Source organism: Macrobrachium nipponense, chromosome 2 (genome assembly GCF_015104395.2).
Source record: "Macrobrachium nipponense isolate FS-2020 chromosome 2, ASM1510439v2, whole genome shotgun sequence".
Classification (NCBI taxonomy): Eukaryota; Metazoa; Arthropoda; class Malacostraca; order Decapoda; family Palaemonidae; genus Macrobrachium; species Macrobrachium nipponense.
In genome coordinates, this window is record NC_087201.1 from 159,998,804 (window position 1) to 160,006,414 (window position 7,611).

Sequence of the window (7,611 nt, forward strand, 5' to 3'; positions counted from 1 at the left end):
AACACTTCATAATCTCACATTATATATAACATTCATCAGCTACTGAAAAAGAACACCATTCTGAAATGATAAAAACTACTGATTAGTTGTCAGCTGTGGTTAACCGGTCAAGAATGAGTGATCCTTAGGAATGGAGAACAATATTGTCTGGTCCATCATGCATCAGAATTAATCATTATGCATTATACAACAAATATTGAAGAGAAGCATAAAGCTGTTGCTACTCTATCCACAAAATATCTTACTTTGTGAAATGAGGAGCATCTGAGACTGATTACAGAGTACCAGTGAAGGAAGCCCCTAAAATCTCTTGCAAAGAACTCCAGCTAAATCTCATTTTGATTCAAAAGCACACAAACAGTGTGAGATGTTGGACAGCTGGTCCCTACTCTACTTGAGATAGGAAAATTTACAAATTGAGCAACGTAGCTGTGCTTCCAGCAGACTGATGGCACTCATGCTTGAAAAAGCAACCAGCTGTCTGCTGATCAAGTCTTCTGTGGAAAGAAACCCCTTTGCTTTCTCAAAATACATTGATAAAATAGTTGTCTGCATGGTAAAACAACCATCAAACAGGATTCTACTTCAGGACATTAAGAATATGTTACACGACTTTTAAAGATGAGAAAACAACCTTACATGCTATACCATACTCCTGAGGTAGACATGTCATTACTGTAAAAATGCACAAAAAATATCCAATATTTTCTGCTGCCACTCTAGAAATATAAAATGTCTGCTGTGATGGAGTATTTCTCTTTTGATTTGACACATGAGCAAGAAGAACGACTGAACATCACAGAGGCCGATAGATATGTGACCTTTACATCAGTAACCCAGTTTATCAACAACTATAAAACCCATGAACAATTTTGACTGCTCTCTCTCTCTCTCTCTCAGGAAGTTCCTTTCTCTATCTGTATATCTATGTCTCTCTTATGTAGTTTTTGCATATTCTTCCTCTCTTTTTCTCTTTTACACTCTTCAATTAAGGGATTTTGACGTAAGGAAAAATCTATTTCTGGGCGATTGGCTCGTGTCGCCAGCGAAATATCCTTTAATCTATTATTTCTAGGGTAAATGTACTAACACATACCAGAGAATAAATAAATAAAGAAAAAGGTCAGTATAACTGACTCGCTCACCCTCCCAGAGAGTGTCGGTATGAACACTATGGCGAGTGAGACCACTATCACGAGCCAAATGCCAATAGAATTCTCCCACTACAAAATCCCCCAAGAGGGGAGCCGACCCACAGAGTGGGCAGCACCTACTACTACTACTCCATCCCATGCTGCCGACTGCTGCGCCTCTGGTGGCCATCCTGAAGTTAGCAGACAATCTTGGCGATGGGATGGGTAGGGCGGGATTTCGCTGGCGACACGAGCCAATCGCCCAGAATAGATTTTCTTACGTCAAAATCCCTTTTCTGGGCTCAGCTCGTGTCGCTGCGCGAAATCGTACCAGAGAAATAGCACAAGATTGTAAAGAAATTTAACAAAATATAAAGGGTCTCAAAAAAATAAAAAGATAAAATAAAAATAAATCAATATAATTGCTAATAAAGATACATATACACAGTGATACAAATAGAAATATTACTTAATTATACTTAATGCTAATAATATTTCTTAACTTAAGGTAATATACATATATACAGGAGAAATATCATATATGTACAACAATGGTATCTGTGTAAAGCTTATGTATCAAAACAATCTAAAGCAATTAATATACAAGTTGAATAAACAAACTCAACAATAATAAAATATAAAAGAATGTATATGACTTAATATACAAAACCCGTAACCATTATAATAAGATGTATCTCCTAGCATAAAAAATAAAGGAGATGACATCCACGAGATCAGTAATCATCACAAAATGTGCGTGTCCCTAGCAAAAAAATAAGGGACACCCACTATAACATCATCAAAGCAGCTAAGACACAAGGTGATCGTAAATGAACAAGGCAGGTATAGACGAACTGTTGGGTGAGGCAGGTGGAAAGGAGGACTGAATCTTCTACTAAGGATTAGTCAGAGTCAGGGGAAACTATGTTACCCGCTGCAACTGCTGAAAATTTCAGGGCTTCCAAAGACTTTAAGTAATGACGTTTGAACACTGTCGGTGATTTCCATCCAGTATACTTTTTCAACTCATCGAAGTTCATATGTTGGAAATAGTTAATTGAGGTGGCTACTGCCCTGACATCATGTGCTTTTGGAAAAGAGTCAGGATTGGCTTGTTTAATGAAGTACAGGATTTGTTGTCTGATGCCTTTAATAGATAAAGTACCACCTTTTTCTCTCCTAAAGAGAGGACCCGATGAGGATGAGGAGGTCCTAGATAGAAAGGCTCGTAAAGTTGAAACTGGGCAAAGAGATATATCTTGTGGAAGGGGTAGTACCTTCCATGGTTCCCACCTCATCAAAGGATCTTCATTCTTAGCTAAAAAGCTACGTTCCGGTGAAAGTAGTACTTCCCCTGTGGGAAGGAACTGAATATGATCCGGATCTCTGGATAAAGCCGACAGTTCTGAAATTCTAGCTCCTGAGGCCAAGCTTAATAAAAAGGTTTTTCTTAAAAGCATTATAAATGAGCATGTGTCATTATTGGTTTCTGAAGCCAGTTTTAGAACATCGTTTAAGAACCAAGACACTGACGTAGGCCTTACAGAAGGTCTAAGTCTAGCACAGGCCTTGGGAATAGACGAGAAGTAGGAATCTGTTAAGTCTATGTTGAACCCAAATTGAAAAAATCTTTTTCAAGGCTGACTTGTTTGTCGTAATTGTGCTAGCTGCTAAAGCCTTTTTCAAATAAGGATCTGAAAAAGGATATAGCTGAATTGATTGTCATGATCTTAATATCTGATTCTTTCAGGAAGGTTGCTAACTTTTTGACAGCAGCATCGTACTGTCTCAAAGTTGAATCTCTCTTATCTGATTCCAAGAAGAGAATATTCTGAGGGTCAATATTCGCATCCCTTTTCGCTGCAAACTTCATGAAATCCATAAAGTTAGGGTTTTGAGAATCCCTGAGGAAGCGAACACAGTCTTCGTTTGGACTGACTGGGAGAGCTTGGGATTGGGGATCCGAAGAGGGCGGAGACCCAGTTCCAGGATGAGAGGGTACCAATTGCTCTTCGGCCAGTCTGGGGCTACTAGAGCCACTTGACCCTTGAATGTCCTGAGTTTGTTTATCACTTTCATGAGAAGATTCACCGGAGGAAAGACATAAATCTTCTCCCAGTTGTTCCAATCTAGGGCCAGGGCGTCCGTGGCATAGGCCAGAGGGTCCAGGTTGGGGGCCACATAACACGGGAGTTTGTGGTTCGCTTGAGATGCGAAGAGATCTACCTGTAGACCTGGAACTCTCTGAAGAATCCATTGGAACGAACTGTTGTCCAGTGACCATTCCGACTCTAGAGGTACTGATCGGGATAGAGCATCTGCTATGACGTTTCTCACTCCAGCTATATGGGTGGAGGAGAGATGCCAACTGAACTTGTCCGCCAGGAGAATATGGCTACCATGACATGATTTAGATGACGTGACTTGGAGCCTCCTCTGTTTATACAATGTACTAACCACTGCGCTGTCCAGGACTAGTTTTTATGTGGGAGTACTTTGGCGGTCGTAACCTTTTTAGAGTCAAGAACAGTGCCATTGCCTCCAGTACGTTTATATGGAACTGACGGAACTGAGGTGACCACGTTCCCTGAACCTTTTTGAACTGGGAATATCCTCCCCAACCGCTTAATGAAGCGTCTGTGTGGATAGTGATCCCTGGAGGAGGAAACTGAAGGGGCACTGACACCGATAGGTTCTTGACTTTCGCCCACGGCCCGAAGTCGATTCTTTAGAATCAGAGGGACTGAGGACAATTTGTCCCTGGACCTGATATTTGCTCGTGAGCGCCAGATTCTGGTTAGGTCTTTCAGTTTGGCTTTCATTAGGATGTTCGTCACTGATGCAAACTGGAGAGAACCCAGGATCCTTTCCTGAGATCTTCTTGAAGCCAGTTTGTGACTCAGAAATTGCTTGACTGACTTCGCTATTTCCTTCCTCTTGGACGATGGAATCGACAGAGTATGGGAGGATAGATTCCATTGAATGCCTAGCCACTGAAAGTTTGACTCTGGAGTGAGTCTTGATTTGGTCCTGTTTATCTTGAAGCCTAGATATTCCAGGAACTGAAATCACTTTCAGTGTTGCTTTGTTGCATTCCTCGACTGTTGAAGCCCAGATCAACCAACCGTCGAGATACGCTACTACCATAACCCCTTGCGATCTGAGTTGTTGAACAACTACTTCCGCCAGCTTCGTAAACACTCTGGGTGTGCTACGTTGAGCCCGAAAGGAACTACCTTGAAGGAGAATGTCTGGTCTCCTATCTTGAAGCTAGATAAGGACGGAAGTGTCTTGCAATAGGGATATGATAGTAAGCGTCTGTAAGATCGATAGAGGTGGTGACGGCCCCACGGGGAATAAGGTCCGCACCTGCGAGATCGTGAGCATCTTGAACTTGTCGCAGCGAATGGCTAAGTTTAAGCGGGACAAGTCTAAGATTACTCTTCTTTTTTGTGAGCCTTTCTTTGGCACGCTGAACAAGCGACCTTGAAATTTAATCTTTTGACTCTCGCTATAGCTCCTTTCTGAAGGAGATCCTCCGCATACTCCGTCAGTTCTTTGGAAGGAAGTTGACGGAAAAGGGCCTGGGATGGAGGTGGGTTTGTTAACCAGCTCCAACAGGCCTTTTGGACACAATGCTCTGAGCCCACTTGCTGAAGTTCCACCGGTGGCGAAAGTGAAACAGCCTCCCTCCTACCTGAAGTTCTTCATTGGTTCTGGTAACCTCCTCGGCCTCCTCTGAAGTGTTTTCCCTATTAAAGGGCCCTCCCGATCCTCTCCCACGAAGGAACGCTTACCTCTGCCTCCCTTACCCGAGCGGTCATACTTCTGTGAAGATTGACTCTCGAAGGCTTGATTGTAAGCTGGAGAGATGGCGTTAAGATGGTGGAGGGCTAGGCTGAGGGGAGATCACGTAATTGGCTGTGATTGAGCCTTTGAAGTGGAAGGCTGGGCTGTTTGCACTAAGGGAACCGCCGGAACTTGTTGAGAAAAGCGTGGCTGCTTTTCTGGTAGGGCTGGAAACGCCTGGGTTTCCTTTGCCCTTTACCTCTAGCTGCAAGATCTTGCCTCCTCTTAGCCGTAAGGCCCAACGGTCCTTAAGGCTCTGGTTCAACCTCGTCGCCTCTGACTGGACTTCCTTCACCATTGCTTCTGGGAAGAGATCTGCTCCCCAGATGCTCGACGAGAGTAAACCTATTCGGACTCGTGCCGAATGGTTGCTTCTTGTAGGACATGCTTCCTACAATTCGTCCTAGCAGTGGCAAACTCAAACATATCTGACTGTACCGTTTGAGTCAGGGATTTGGTCATAAGTTTGAAAAAGCGGCTCTGAACCATAGGCTATGGTGGCCACCTCGGTCATAGCCATAGAATTAATCGATCTGGCTAATCGCGATTTAGCGTCAAATTCAGCCTGAATAAGGCTATCTGGAAGCCTGGGTAGCTTTTCACCAAACTGCTCCATAGCACAGTCCGGTTTGAGTTTGCCAGCTGAGAAGGTGTTCGGTAAGTCTTCCCATAATTCTCCGGCTGAAGGAAGTAACGGAGATGTAGGATCTGCTTCCTTCAGTTGAGGCATGGGGCCCTTCCCCTGGTTGGTGGGCCGCTGGAATGGTAGACGTCGCGGTATCTTTGTCAGGAAAGGGAGCGGGGTACTCTCATCCATCGTGAAGATCGTAAAGGGACTCTTGAAAGGTTGGATTTTCGTATAGAACAATCCATGTCCTCTAAACACCTGAGCCATTCTCTCTGAGCCTGGTCACGTGAATAGAGGACTGTCTCCTTGGTACCCTATCATCTCGAATCATGGCTGAGGCGGTGAGCCTTGCGTAGCCGATGAACGGAGGCTGAAGGTCTTCCGGGTAGAACTCGAAGTCCTCTATCCTTCGAGTTCCAAATTCCGGTATAGAAATGAGTCCGTCTTGGAAGGGGGCGTATGACGCTACTCTCCACGGGTTGTTCATCGAGAACGGAGGTAGAGAGTCATACGGGGGAAGCTGGGCTCCACCTGCATTGAAAGGTGGAGGAGAGGCTAGAGGAGCTTGGCTCAGTCCGGCTATAATGGAGTCTTGAGAAGTAATCCTATCCGACAACCGAGAGATCATTTGTTCCATGCTACCTTTCTTTAAAGACCCAACCAGGTCGCCCACCTGTTGCAACAGGCCAGCATTGGAGTCCAAAGCCGGAGCTGCTGCGGAGGTGGAGGGGTGGCTCTGAATTGGCACCAAGGGTAGCGGAACTGACGATCTCTGCCGGAGTGTGAGATCTCTCTCTGGAGGATTTACTCCTCGAGGACTTAGAGCCGGACCCAGAAGCTTTAGATCTGTCTGCTCCGGGATTCCTAGCCGGAGACTTACGAGAGGAGGATGACGCCGGAAGCCGTCTTCTTAGACGACGACGACGTCTTTGTCAAGGATTTCACTGCTTGACCTTGACCTTGGGTCTAACCGAAGCGTCAGGAGGAGTATACAATTCATCACCCGTAAAGACTTGGAAGGATGGAGAGGTTGCAGGAGTAGAAGAAACAGTTACGCCCAAGGGTATCCCTTGGGTGTCCACCTTACCTACCTCGACCAACAGGTCGTCTACACCTACCATAGGTTCTACATTAATATCCAACGTCGCGACTTCCGAGGAGATGTCCTGGCCTTGGTCAGTCAATGAGGCAGCCAGCTGTTGCTGGATGAAGGCGATAGTCGGGGCCGCCTCTACTGGGTCGACATATCCTGTCGCCTTGCCTCCGGGGAAGAGTTAGTACCGCCAACCTTTTCTCCAGGATGTAGGGCATACCCTTGGCGGCGTTCTTCCCGAAACCGCCGACCCAGGCCCGCAGGGTTGCCAGTGCGGTATCCCTCACTGCCGGCGCCTGGAAGAGAGGGTATCGATTAGATTTAAGAATAACTTAAAACTAAAGGTAACTTAAAGCATAACTTAACTTATAGGGGCTATAAGGCCCCTTGAATTTTCCTTAAGTTAGAGTGATTAATGCAAACTTAAGCACTAAAACAGATGCGGACCAGCTACCGGAGATGGACTACTTACCCCGTCTAACAGCTGGCTCACCAGATCGTAACATATGGTACACGTCTCATGGTACCAGACCTGGATGTCCCCGTGCGGAGTCGCGCATGGAGCATGGGACCGGCAAACTTCGTGTCCACACGGGTCCTGAAGTGTGGCGGCGCATCCCGGATGCTCACAGTTGGTGGTCTGTAAGTGGAAAGACACATGAGTATCTTAAAGAATATCACTTACAGGCTAAAGGACAGAAGAACTCCGTTGCATGCCGGAGCTCGGAAAAAAAATCGGGCATAGCCCTCCCTTACTAGCCTGAATAGGCTATAAACCCCGGAGGTATCCGGTAAAAAAGAAGGGAGGGGGAATGGTTTAAGGTACTTAAAATAAACTGAACATCTTAAACCTAAAAGCTCGAACGTACCGGACTAAGTCCAGTGCGTGGCGGAGTGATAACTCAGTG